This window comes from Moschus berezovskii, chromosome 19 (genome assembly GCF_049115385.1).
Source record: "Moschus berezovskii isolate FMDL1 chromosome 19, NW_MosBer_1.0, whole genome shotgun sequence".
Classification (NCBI taxonomy): Eukaryota; Metazoa; Chordata; class Mammalia; order Artiodactyla; family Moschidae; genus Moschus; species Moschus berezovskii.
The window spans coordinates 64,625,582-64,639,559 of NC_142478.1; positions in this window are offsets into that span (position 1 = coordinate 64,625,582).

Consider the following 13,978-nt stretch of genomic DNA (forward strand, 5'->3'; position numbering starts at 1 on the left):
ACCAATGCAAGTTCCCTCTTGATCCTAGCAGCCCTGGGCAAAGAGTTGTACCACACCTACTTGAACTCCCCCAGGGACAGGGTGCTCATTACCTCCTATGGCAGCCCAGTAACCAGCAAACAGTACCAACTTCGAGGAAGTGTTTTCATTGCCATTGCCAGGAGTTTGCATGGGAATAATCCTTCTAGAAGGGGACTTGGCCACTGATAGATGTCAATCTTGAGAGCCTTGAAAACACATGTGCCTCAGCCGCTCCTGGAGCTTTTCTGAAGAGGAGACCATTTGGACAACACTCTAAGCCTGGGAGTGTTTACTGTGTCATCTTCATGTTTGTGCAAAGATTGAAAATATCCTAAACCTCCATCCGTGGTGGACTAAGGAAATAGTTGATGGATCTCCTGTGAAATACTGTTGTGCGGTCATTTAATACCCTGTTGTTCCTTCTTTTTTTAAAGAGCAGAGGGATTTTATTTTTATACGTTTATTTGGGTCTCGCTGAGTCTTCATGTGGCACAAGGGCTTTCTCTGGTTGCAGAGCACAGACTTCTGACCGAGGTGGCTTTTCGTTCCAAGCACAGGCTCAAGGCACGTGGGCTTCGGCAGTCGCAGCACAGGGGCTCGTGAGCTGTGGCTTGTGGGCCCTGCAGCTTACTGCCTCAGTAGTTGTGAGGCACAGGCTTAGCTGCTCCGAGACACATGGAGTCTTCCCGGACAAGGGATGGGAAGCCACGCTCCTGCATTGGCAGCTGGATTCTTATCCACTGTACCCCCCAGGGAAGTCCCTGTGGCGGTGGTTCTCCTTTTCCTCCTCTGCCTCCTTCAGAGAGATGAAATCTGCTTTTTTAGATCATGCTTATCTTAGAAGCTTTTCTTCTGAGGAGCAAGCATCTTTTAAACTCGTGGAAGCAGTGTAGATCACTATGTGGTATCTGGAAGTCAGAAGAACTCTGAACTAATTGAGGGGAGAAGGGATGAGGCCAGAGATCAGGCCACCCCCAGCTCCTTGATTTCTCCTTGGTTCCTCCCCAGCATCGTACTACAGAACTCCCTCCTGTTCCTGGAGAACATCCAGTTAATCGCCACCAAGATATTCCAGATACATTCTGCTTCATCTCTCTATGGAGGCTTATAACTTATTTTGGCTTGCTTGCTTAGTTTTTAAAAATGTTTTATTGTAGACCGTGTTATACTTGCAAATTGAGGCAAAACTTGTTTACAGTTTGTTGACTGAAATAAAAATGCACAACATAAAAGTTGTGTTAGGTTTTATAGGGTTAAGTCCTCACTGAGGACTGTAGCCAGAGGGACAGCCCCTCAGATAGCTCTGAGGAACAGCTCCAAAGAGTTGGGGGGACTCAGAATATATATAAATTCTGTTGTTGTTCAGTGGCTAGGTTGCGTCTGACTCTTTGTGACCTCATGGACTGCAGCAGGCAAGGCTTCCCTGTCCTTCACTATCTCCTGGGGTTTGCTCAAACTCATGTCTGAGTCAGTGATGCCATCCAGCCATCTTATCCTCTGCCACCCCCTTCTCCTCCTGCCCTTAATCTTTCCTAGCATCAGGGTCTTTTCCAATGAGTCAGCTCTTCCCATAAGGTAGCCAAAGTACTGGAGCTTCAGCATTGGTCCTTCCAAAGAATATTCAGCATTAATTTCCTTTAGGATTGACTGGTTTGATCTCTTTGCTGTCCAAGGGACTCGCAAGAGTCTTCTCCAATACCATAGTTTGAAAGAATCAATTCTTCAGCACTCAGCTTTCTTTATGGTCCAACTCTCACATCCATACATGACTACTGGAGAAATCATAGCTTCGACCAAATGGATCTTTGTTGACCAAGTGACATCTCTGCTTTTTAACATGCTGTTTAGCTTTGTCATAGCTTTTCTTCTAAGGAGCAAGCATCTTTTAATTTCATGACAACAATCACCATCCTCAGAGATGATGAGTTTTGGAGCCCAAGAAAGTAAAAATCTGTCACTGTTTCCACTTTTTTTCCATCTATTCACCACGAAGTGATGGGACCAGATGCCATGATGTTAGTTTTTTGAATGTTGAGTTTTAAGCCAGTTTTGTTTTTTTTTTTTTTCACTCTCACCCTCATCAACAAGCTCTTTAGTTCCTCTTCACTTGCTGCCATTAGAGTGGTATCATCTGCCTATTTGAGGTTGTTATTTTTTCCGGCAGTCTTGATTCCAACTTGTGATTCATCCAGCGTGGCATTTCACATGATGTATTCTTCATATCAGCTAAATAAGCAGCGTGACAATATACAGCCTTGACATACTCTTTTCCTAATTTTGAACCAGTCTCTTGTTCCTTGTCGGATTCTAAATGTTACTTCTTGACCTGCATACAGGTTTCTCAGGAGACAAGTAAGGTGGGAGCTGAGAAATACAAGTAGTCAAGCATTCATCTTGATAAAAGATTACTAAGAATCACTAAAAGAAGACATCTCAAGTTAATGATTTTAGTGCTTTTCAATGGGTGAGAAGATACAAGGATCTGAGGTCATTGAAATTCTTCCCTAGATATGCATCCATCTTGACCTTGTAGGGGCCATCTATCCAAAACACAGAGAGCTCCCTCCTGTCTTTCTGCGTCCTGAATTTCCCTCAGGGCGCACTGGAGGTGGGCCACTGCACTGGCTAATGACTGATCCTTGAGGAATTGGAATGGCAGCACCATTCTTTCTTTACCAGTTTAAAAATAATGAAATGAGCAATGCCTTCCATTCAAGTTAAAAAAACAGAACTATCGGTAACCTTGAAAGTGTGTGGAAGTGTTAGTAGTTCGGTTGTGTCCAACTCTTTGTGACCCCATGAACTGTAGCTTGCCAGGCTTCTCTGTCCATGGGCTTTCCCAGGCAAGAATGCTGGAATGGATTGTCATTTCCTTTTCCAGGGGATCTTCCTGAAGCAGGATTGAATGTAGGTCTCCTGCATTTGCAGGCAGATTCTTTATCACCAGGGAGGCCTTTTCCCTGAAAAGCCACCAGGGAAACCCTAGGAGTCCCTGAAATCACCATCAAACTGCTGATTGTAAATCATTCCATCACTATATGTGTAAAACTTTCTTTTGTTCTATAAACATATATATCCATACATATTATGTATATATGTATCCTCTATAAGATAGTATCTATATATAATACATATAATATATATATAATATATAAAATGTTATAATGTACAGTATATATTATGTATACTATATAGCTATATAGAATTGATGTATAAAATAATTTTATATACTTTATATATATTATATATCTATTAATATATTATATACCTATTGTATTATATATCTATTTATCTATTTTATATACCTATACATATAGCTTTACCACTATGTAAGTATTCCTAAGTAGGCTTCCCTTGTAGCTGAGCTGGTAAAGAATCTGCCTGCAATGTGGGAGACCCGGTTCGATCCCTGGGTTGGGACAATCCCCTGGAGAAGGGAATGGCTACCAACTCCAGTATCCTGGCCTGGAGAATCCCACGGACTGTATAGTCCATGGGGCCGCAAAGAGTCAGACATGACTGAGTGACTTTCACAGGTAAGTAATCCTAAGCAATTACTTGGGCTTCCCTGGTGACTCAGATGGCAAAGAATCTGCCTGCAATGCGGGAGACCCGGGTTGAATCCCTGGGTCTGAAAGATCCCCTAGAGAAGGGAATAGCAACCCACTCCAGTGTTCTTGCCTGGAGAATCCCACGGACAGAGGAGCTTGGGGGGTTATAGTCCGTGGTGTCGCAGAGTCGGACATGAGCTACCAGAGAAGCAGAAGCAATGACTTGTTTAGTTCTGCCTGTTTCTGAATTTTATGTAAATCAAAGAGTACTTTATGTATTCTTCTGTGACTTGCTTCTTTCTTTCATCATCCTGTTTGTGAGCTTCATCCCTGTTGTCTCTGTGCTGGCGGTTTGTGCATTTTCTGTGCTGTGTAATAATTAGTTCATGGCATGACTGCACGGAGGTTGATCTCTCCACTTTTTTCTGCTGACGAATACATGTGTTGTTACCAGGTTTTGCTACCAATGGCATCTTTTTACATTTCTTCTGGTGCATTTATAAAATAATTTTTCTAGGGTATTGTTTTGGTCAGTGTTCAACCAGAGAAACAACCAGTAGGAGATACAGGTTTAAGAGATTTATCACAGAAATGTAAGAGTTGATCATCACGAGTTAAAAAAATATTTTTTTATAGCAAGAAATGAATTTCTGTGACTGTAGGGGTGGCTAGGCAAGTTCGAAATTCACAGGGTACCTGGCTGGAAATTCTGGGGCACCAGCCAACCATATGGGGAACTGCTTCTTCCTGGCAGATTCAGCTCTGCATTTAAGGCCTTCCAAATTCCAGTTGAGCTATTTCAAGTCTTGAAAGATGATGCTGTGAAAGTGCTGCACTCAATATGCCAGCAGATTTGGAAAACTCAGCAGTGGCCACAGGACTGGAAGAGGTCAGTCTTCATTCCAATCCCAAAGAAAGGCAATGCCAAAGAATGCTCAAACTACCGCACAATTGCACTCATCTCACACGCTAGTAAAGTCATGCTCAAAATTCTCCAAGCCAGGCTTCAGCAGTATGTAAACCGTGAACTCCCAGATGTTCAAGCAGGTTTTAGAAAAGGCAGAGGCACCAGAGATCAAATTGCCAACATCCGCTGGATCATGGAGAAAGCAAGAGAGTTTCAGAAAAACATCTATTTCTGCTTTATTGACTATGCCAAAGCCTTTGACTGTGTCGATCACAATAAACTGTGGAACATTCTGAAAGAGATGGGAATCCCAGACCACCTGACCTGCCTCTTGAGAAACCTGTATGCAGGTCAGGAAGCAACTGTTAGAACTGGACATGGAACAACAAACTGGTTCCAAATAGGAAAAGGTGTACATCAAGGTTGTATATTGTCACCTTGCTTATTTAACTTATATGCAGAGTACATCATGAGGAACGCTGGGCTGGAAGAAGCACAAGCTGGAATCAAGATTGCCGGGAGAAATATCAATAACCTCAGATATGCAGATGACACTACCCTTATGGCAGAAAGTGAAGAGGAACTCAAAAGCCTCTTGATGAAAGTGAAAGAGGAGAGTGAAAAGGTTGGCTTGAAGCTCAACATTCAGAAAACCAAGATCATGGCATCTGGTCCCATCACTTCATGGGAAATAGATGGAAAAACAGTGGAAACAGTGTCAGACTTTGTTTTTTTGGGCTCCAAAATCACTGCAGATGCTGATTGCAGCCAGGAAATTAAAAGACGCTTGCTCCTTGGAAGGAAAGTTATGACCAACCTTGATAGTATATTAAAAAGCAGAGACATTACTTTGCCAACCAAGGTCCGTCTAGTCAAGGCAATGGTTTTTCCCGTGGTCATGTATGGATGTGAGAGTTGGACTGTGAAGAAGGCTGACCGCCGAAGAATCGATGCTTTTGAACTGTGGTGTTGGAGAAGACTCTTGAGAGTCCCTTATACTGCAAGGAGATCCAACCAGTCCATTCTAGAGGAGATCAATCCTGGATGTTCATTGGAGGGACTGATGCTAAAGCTGAAACTGCAATACTTTGGCCACCTCATGCGACGAGTTGACTCACTGGAAAAGACTCTGATGCTGGGAAAGGTTGGGGGCGGGAGGAGAAGGGGACGACGGAGAATGAGATGGCTGGATGGCATCACCGACTCTGTGGACATGGGTTTGAGTGAACTCCGGGAGTTGGTGATGGACAGGGAGGCCTGGCGTGCTGTGATTCATGGGGTTGCGGAGAGTCGGACACGACTGAGCGACTGAACTGAACTGAACCAATTGGGCTGGGCTTCCCAGGTGGCACTAGTGGTAAAGAATCCACCTGCCAATGCAGGCAGCACCAGTTTGATCTCTGGGTCAGGAAGATCCCCTGGAGAAGGGAATGATCACCCACTCCAGTATTCTTGCCTGGAGAATCCCATGGACAAAGGAGCCTGGCAGGCTGCAGTCCACGGGGTCACACGAATCAGACACGACTTAGCAACTAAACCACCAATCAAACAGTTGGATCAGACCCACCCAGAAAATCTAGAATAGCCTCCCTTACATAAAGTCAACTGATTACAACTTTAATCACATCTATAAAATCCTTTCACAGCAACAGCCAGCTTAGTGCTTATTCAATATCAGGGGACTGTAGCCCAGCCAGCGTGACACCTGACACTGACCTTCACATTTATAAGGAAGAGTAGTAAGTGTGGATCTTTATATACAATATCCTGTCATTTGTTACAAGTGTCTTCCCTTTCTTACTGGAAGGACAGAAAAGCTTGTTAAAGTCTGAAAATCAATAAAATAATGAACACTGTTCTCTATCTCCTAAGGACCCACCACAGACTCTATGCAAATACACTCACAGAGGAATTCTAACTTGGATTTCATTCCACTTTTGTAAAAAGTAGGCTCATATTCAGTTCAGTCGCTCAGTCGTGTCCGACTCCTTGTGACCCCATGAATCGCAGCACGCCAGGCCTCCCGGTCCATCACCAACTCCCAGAGTTCACCCAAACTCATGTGCATCAAGTTGGTGATTCCATCCAGCCATCTCATCCTCTGTCGTCCCCTTCTCCTCCTGCCCCCAATCCCTCCCAGCATCAAAGTTTTTTTCCAATGAGTCAACTCTTCGCATGAGGTGTCCAAAGTATTGGAGTTTCAACTTTAGCATCAGTCCTTCTAATGAACACCCAGGACTTATCTCCTCTAGGATGGACTGGTTGGATCTCCTTGCAGTCCAAGGGACTCTCAAGAGTCTTCTCCAACACCACAGTTGAAAAGCATCAATTCTTTGGCGCTCAGCTTTCTTCACAGTCCAACTCTCACATCCATACATGACCAATGGAAAAACCATAGCCTTGACTAGACGGACCTTTGCTGGCAAAGTAATGTCTCTGCTTTTTAATATGCTGTCTAGGGTGGTTATAACTTTCCTTTCGAGGAGTAACCATGCTTTTTGCAACTTGTGTTTTTAAAAAAACTTATACTACTTCATGGGAACCCCTCATGCTGGTGCATTTAAGTCTAAAATCAGTCATTGTAGGGAATTCTCTGATGGTCCAGTGGTTAAAACTCAGTGCTTTCAATGCCAGGGCCTGAGTTCAATCCTTGGTTGGGGAACTAAGATCCTGCAAGTCTTGCAGCGTGGCCAATAAAAAATATAATCATTCATTATAATAGATGCTTGATATTCTGTGAGATAAGGGAAGTTGCCATAACTTTGCAAACTCTCCCACATAGTTGGGTACTTGCTTTGTTTCTGGGTTTTGCTCCCTGCAAACAGTGCTCTGTCCACATCTTTGAAGACATGATTTAAGGCACAGGTGCTTTTGTTTCTGTGGGACAGAATCCTGAAGTGGAAGGCAGCTTAGCAGGTGTGCAGATCTTAAATGTCAACAGCTGCAGCGACTCCCTTCTATAAAGAATGGTAGCAAGTCACACTCCCACAGCAAGGTCCCATCAGGGAGTATCCATTTTCCTGCTTTCTCACCAATGCTGATTTTTAACAACTGGGTTAACTCGAGTTAAAAAAAAAACTTTCTCATCATTGCTGTAATTTATACTTTTCCCTGTTGGCAAAATTGACAAGTTAGCATTGGCTTAGTAACTATCTGCATTTTCTTTTCCATGAACTGTTTGCTCATACTCTTTGAGTATTTTTCTATGGTGCTTAGGCCACTGTGGGCTTCCCTGATAGCTCGGTTGGTAAAGAATCCCCCTGCAATGCAGGAGACCCTGGTTTGATTCCTGGGTTGGGAAGTTCACCTGGAGAAGGGAACGGCTACCCACTCCAGTATTCCGGCCTGGAGAATTCCATGGACCGTATAGTCCATGGGGTCGCCAGTGTGTCATTAACAAAATTGTTAGATCAATGTGGGTTGGACTCTGAACACTAAAGCAGTTCCCATCTGGGGGCCCCTATAGGCAGCAGGTAAGAATTAGGTCTTTGTATCAGCGAGATCTGGGACTCTGCTCACTTGCGTTTGTTCCTGGGGGAGGTTACCTCTCTTCTTGGACTCCGTTTATTTTTTGTCTTTAAAACAGGGTTTTAAGGGTTTCCTGGATCTCTTAGTGTTATTGTGAAGATTTAAGGAGAAAAGGCGTGTCATGTGCCCGGCAAGTTGATATCAGATGTTGTTACCAGGGGTTAAGTCTAAGGAACATGACTTGCTCGGTGATCACATGCAGACACCTGCGGTGCCTGGTCAGCAGTGGCCACAGGGGGTCACATGGCCCATTGGGAGGATCAAAGGCCATGTCCTGGGACAATGCTGTCACAGCAGAAGGGCCTGGTTCATGCTCACTGGGTCATCCCTGGGTGCTCTCTGTCCAGGAGCTCTGTTCTCTTAAATGATGCGAACTTTAAAAACTGGCTGGAACAGGGTAGTCTTTAGATAGGGGCCCTGGTAGGGTGGGGGGAAGGGGAGTGCACAGGCCAAGATCCTGAGGATGTTATGGTCTGCCCCTTTGCCTGGGGCCCCAAGTCAGCTGAGGGACCCAAGGGAGTGGCCTTGGAGGGTGGGATGGGAGAGGCTTCCATGTCTTCTGGGCTTCTGTAGTAACTGGCACTGCACACAGCCCTCTCAACAAGCCCATATGGCGCAAAATCATTATGATACCGTTTCTACTGGAGCTCAGAGAGGTGAGGTAACTTCCCCAAGATCACACAGCCAGCAAATGATGGAGCTGGGATGTGAATACAAATCTGTCTGAACCCACAGCGCCATGCTCCTTCCTACCCATTACCCCTCACTGTCTGGCTAATGAGAGAGGGAACTGCCCTTGCTTTCAGAGGGTCAGTCCACAGACCACATGCCAACGGGAAGTGTCACCCAGAATTCTCCACGGACAAGCATCGTGCTTAGAAGGCATTAATGCTGAGAAGTAACCTTTACTGAGTGACAGTTTCAGGTGCTGTGCAAGGGTCTTATTTAATCCCCTGCAGTGCTATGACTGGCAGGTCCTATTCTTGGCCCCTTTATAGAGATGAACAAACTGAGACACGGAATGGAGCCATCGCTTTGGACAAGGACCCCCAGGGAATAAGGGTTGCAGTGGGGACACAGGTCGAAGTCTGCCTTTGTATCACTTTTCTGAGGACAGCAGGAAATGGTTATTAGTCGGAAAAAGTTGGGAATCGGTGGAGTGCGCCCTCTGGTGGCAGCCTCGATAGGCAGCGTCTGTAGAGCCGTGGAACTGGACTCAAATCTCCATCTGGACATTTTCTCACGTGACCTGGGGCGTCCCTGGTGGCTCACACGATAAAGGGAAGAAGTGAAGTGAAGTTGCTCAGTCGTGTCTGACTCTTTGCGACCCCATGGACTGTAGCCTACCAGGCTCCTCGGTCCATGGGATTTTCCAGGCAAGGGTACTGGAGTGAGTTGCCGTATCTGCCTGCAATGCGGGAGACCTGGGTTTGATCCCTGGGTTGGAAAGATCTCCAGGAGGAGGGCATGGCAACCCACTCCAGTATTTATCCCTGGGTTGAGAAGATCCGCTGGAGTAGGGAATGGCAACCTACTCCAGTATTCCTGCCTGGAGAATTCCGTGGACCCAGGAGCCTGGCGGGCTGCAGTCCACGGGGTCTCAGAGTTGGACACGACTGAACAACTAAGCACAGCTTAGCACAGCGTATGACCTAAGCAAGTGACGCCACATGCTTGTGCCTCAGTTTCCGCATCTGTAAAATGGGGGTAGTAATAGTAAGGACTTCTTGGGTAGCGGTGAGGACTCCACACAGGTTATGATTAATAAATGGTTAACAATGACAGTTATTCATGCCAAGGGAGTTACTCCTTTCCTGGTGGGAAGGGAACTAGAATGCCCACTCTTCTCCAGCTCACCAAAGGGATGGGGAGTGATGAAAGGGCATCCTCAAAGCTTTAAAAAGTTACTTTGGGGCAAATCAAAGACCATCCCATTATCTCCAGTCACCCTCTCCCCTCCTTCATGGGCTGCCTTTCTATTCTTCCAAAAATATAACAGCCAGGACGTGTCAGAGCAGCCTGACACATCAGCCTCCCCCATCTGGCCGTGACCACATACCACGTCTTGGCTAATCTCCCCCAAACCCTGCCTGTCTCATGTCCTCACGTCCCAGCTCAAAAACCATGCATGGCTCCCCATAACTCCCCACATTCACTGCCCACCATCGGCCGTCAACCTACCCTTTTGAAATACCTCTTGCTCTCACCCTCTGCTCACAGCAAGTCCACAAGGCACATGGTCTCAGAGGTGCTGAGCTCTGAGCCAGGCTCGGGGAAGGGAGAAAGCTGAAGATAGGGCTTGTCATCAGATCCAGCCAAGCTGCTTTACTCTCTGCCTCAGAACCAGCCTTGTTCAGGCTGTACCCAAAGCCGAGAAAGCCGTCTTTTCTCTTTGATTCTAACGTCACCATCTGAAGTTAGAAACAGCAGAGACCAGCTGCAGGAAACCAGAGTGTGACCAATATAACCTACCACTGATAAAGATGTGGATGCAGACTTTGGCACGTGGATAGACGTTGGGTATAGACACACAGATATAGAAAAGCAAAAGGACAGACAAATGGATATACTTGTAGATATATAAATAGGCCTATTATGATCCCACCAGCAGTCTGCAAGTGTTTCTCCACATCCTCTCCAACATGTTATTGTCTTTTTTTGGAGAATTCCATGGACAGAGGATGTTGAACATCTTCTCATGGACTTATTGGGCATTTGTATATCTTCTTTGGAGAAATGTCCATTTAAGTCCCCTGCCCACCTTTCAATTGGGTTTTGTATTTTTGTGGTTGAATTGTAGTTCTTTATATGTTCTGGATTTTAAACCCTTATTAGATGTAGTGTTTGCAAATATTTTCCCCCATCCTGTGGGTTGTCTTTTTACTCTCTTAATGATGTCCTTTGTGGCACAAAAGTGTTTAATCTTAATGAAATCTAATTTATCTATTTCTTCCATTGTCTAAGCTTTCTGTGTCACATGTAAGAAACCATTGCCAAATCCAAGGACAGGCAGGTTTTCGCCTATGCTTCCTTCTAACAGCTTTATAGTTTTAGTTCTTAAAATTTAGGTCTTTGATCCACTTTGAGTTAATTTTTGTATATGACATAAGGAAGAGGTGGGTATCTAGCTTTCTCAGCACCATTTGTTGAAGAGAACATTTTTTTCTTCATTGAATAATCTTGGTACCCTTGTTGAAAACCAACTGACCAAAGAGGTAAGGCTTTTATTACTGGGATTTCAACTCTATTCTATTGGTCTACATGTATGTTTCTTCTGAAAATACCACCCTGTTTTGATTACTTTCACTTTGAACCAAGCTTTGAAATCTGGATTCCTTGAAACCCCATATGGATTTCAGGATGAGTTTTTCCATTTCTGTAAAAGAAATACTATTGGGATTTTGATAGGAGTTGCACTGAATCTGTATATGCCATTGGGTAGAATTGTCATCTTAACAATATTAAGTCTCCAAATTTGTGAACATGACTCCGCTTATTTTTTTTTAGAATCCTTTGATTACCATTTTAATAGGGGATTCTTAAAAGGTGTAATGCCTGCAGAACTCAAAGACCTGAATCCCTAGTGGTCAAATTTGAGGCCAATGGGAAAGACTCGTTTCTCTAAGACAGACAATGCAGAATGCTCTCAGAAATGCCACAGATCAATTCAGTGGGATCCATTCAGTGTCCCTAGGCTTGGCGGAAGCCGAACAGAAAGACAAAGGCTGTTTCAGAGCCTTTGGTCCACGATTCCTCCTGATATCAAGAAGCAGTATGTAAGAATGCCAGCTTGCTGAACCATGCTTTACTGCCTGGACCATGACTCAAAATGAACCTCCCCAGGCCTTCCCTGGTGGTCCAGCGGTTAAGACGCCACGCTGCCAATGCAGGGAGCTCGGGACTCATCACCGGTCAGGGAGCTAGACCCACATGCTGAAACTAAAAACAAAGAAAGAAAGATCCAGCATGCCTCAACTAAGACCTGGTGGAGCCAAACCAGCACCACCACCACCCCCCCGAAACGAACCTTCCTCCCCTGACTGGAGCGTTCCAAACCTTCTTCCAGGACTCGCCTGCCTTCTGCAGAGGCTAATTTAATTCTCCCGAAGACCACAAGATGGCAGCAAGAGTGGAGCTGCCGAGAGTTCAGGACTAGAGGCAAGATGAAGGACAGAAAAGGGGAGTGATGCCAGGGTGAAGGTGTGAGCAGCGCGGGTGTAGTTCCGTGGTGGGGCCCCCTCCACCCAGTCACACACACGGCGGGTCCGGGATACTGACCGTGAGCGGGAAGCTGCTGATGCCCACCGGTGGACAAGCTCAAAGTTAAAATAGATACGAAATTGTTAGCACACCAGCATTTTCATATTATCCGTCTGTAACTGATATAACATTGTCCATCAACTATGCTTCCATTTATAGAAAGAAACTGAAGTTTATGTATGGCAAGATGTGTTGTGGCAAATTTTTCAAAAGAGAAGATCTTTTTAAAAAATGTTCAACAAAAATGAAAGACTAGGACATGAATTGCAGCAAGATCTCTTTTGATCCACTTCCTAAAGAAAGGAAAACGAAAATTTAGAAATGGGATCTAATTAAACTTAAAAGCTTTTGCACAGCAAAGGAAACCATAAACAAGACAAATATCATATGGTGTCACTTATATGTGGAATCTAAAAAAAAAAAAAGTGCACCAATGAACTTATTACAAAACAAGTAGAGTCGCGGATGGAGAAAACAAACTTATGGTAACCAGGGGTTAAGTGGGTGGCTAGAGCTAAATTGGGAGATTTGGACTGACATAAACACACTGCCATATATACAATAGGTAACTAGTAACTTGCTATATAGCATGGAAAACTCTATTCAATACTCTGTAATGAATTTCCCCATACTCTATATGGGGAAAGAATCTAAAATTGAAAAAAAGAGTGAATATACATATAACTTATTCACTGTGCTGCACACCTGAAGCTAACACACACTGTAAATCAACTACCAGTTCAGCTCAAAGTTAAAACAGATACGAAATTGCTCAGTTGTGTCTGACTCTTTGCAACCCCATGGACTGCAGCCCTCCAGGCTTCTCTGTCCATCACTAACTCCCGGAGCTTACTCAAACTCATGTCCATCGAGTCAGTGATGCCATCCAACCATCTCAACCATCAAATCAACTATACTCCCATAGAAAATTTTTAAAAATCACAAAGGAAAAAAAAATATTCTTGCTCTGGCCAGTATAAGTTGTTAGATATCCACACTTAATACTTCTAATAATATTCACTTATCTAAAATGACCCCTTAAGTGATAGGGTAAACAAGCAAAAAAAAAAAAACCAAAAGAAAATGACTAACTTACATCCCTATGATGGCATACCCATATGATGGGACACAGTGACATCCGAGTGAGGGTATATCATGGTGTTTTCAAAGGACGACATGAGAAAATATCCATGATTCCATACTAAGGGGCAAAAGCAAGGCACACTATAATATATGCAAGATGACTCCATCTTTGTAAATATACATGTGTTTGTACGGGTGCATAGCAGAACAGCTGGAAGGTTAACTGAGGTCATTCCTGGGTGGTAGGGGTTAGGGGTGACTTTTAGAAGCAGATTTCAGGGACTTCCCTGGTGGTCCAGACTCCTCCTTCCCAATGCAGAGGGCCCCGGTTTGATTCCTGGACGAGGAACTAGATTCCAGATGCCAAGACTAAGAGTTTGAATGCAGCAACTAAAAGATTCTACATGCTGCAAATAAGACCAGGTGCAGCCAAATTTAAAAAAAATAAAGTTTTTTTTTTTAAACAGAAAAATATCAGTTAAAAAACGTGGGTTTCATTTTTTAAAAATTCTCTAATATGCCTGAATTAAATGCATAATCTGAAAAAAAAATTGTATTTTTTGTATACACACATGCACATAGATACACACATATTACACACACAGGAAAACCAGCATTTTCCTTTGAC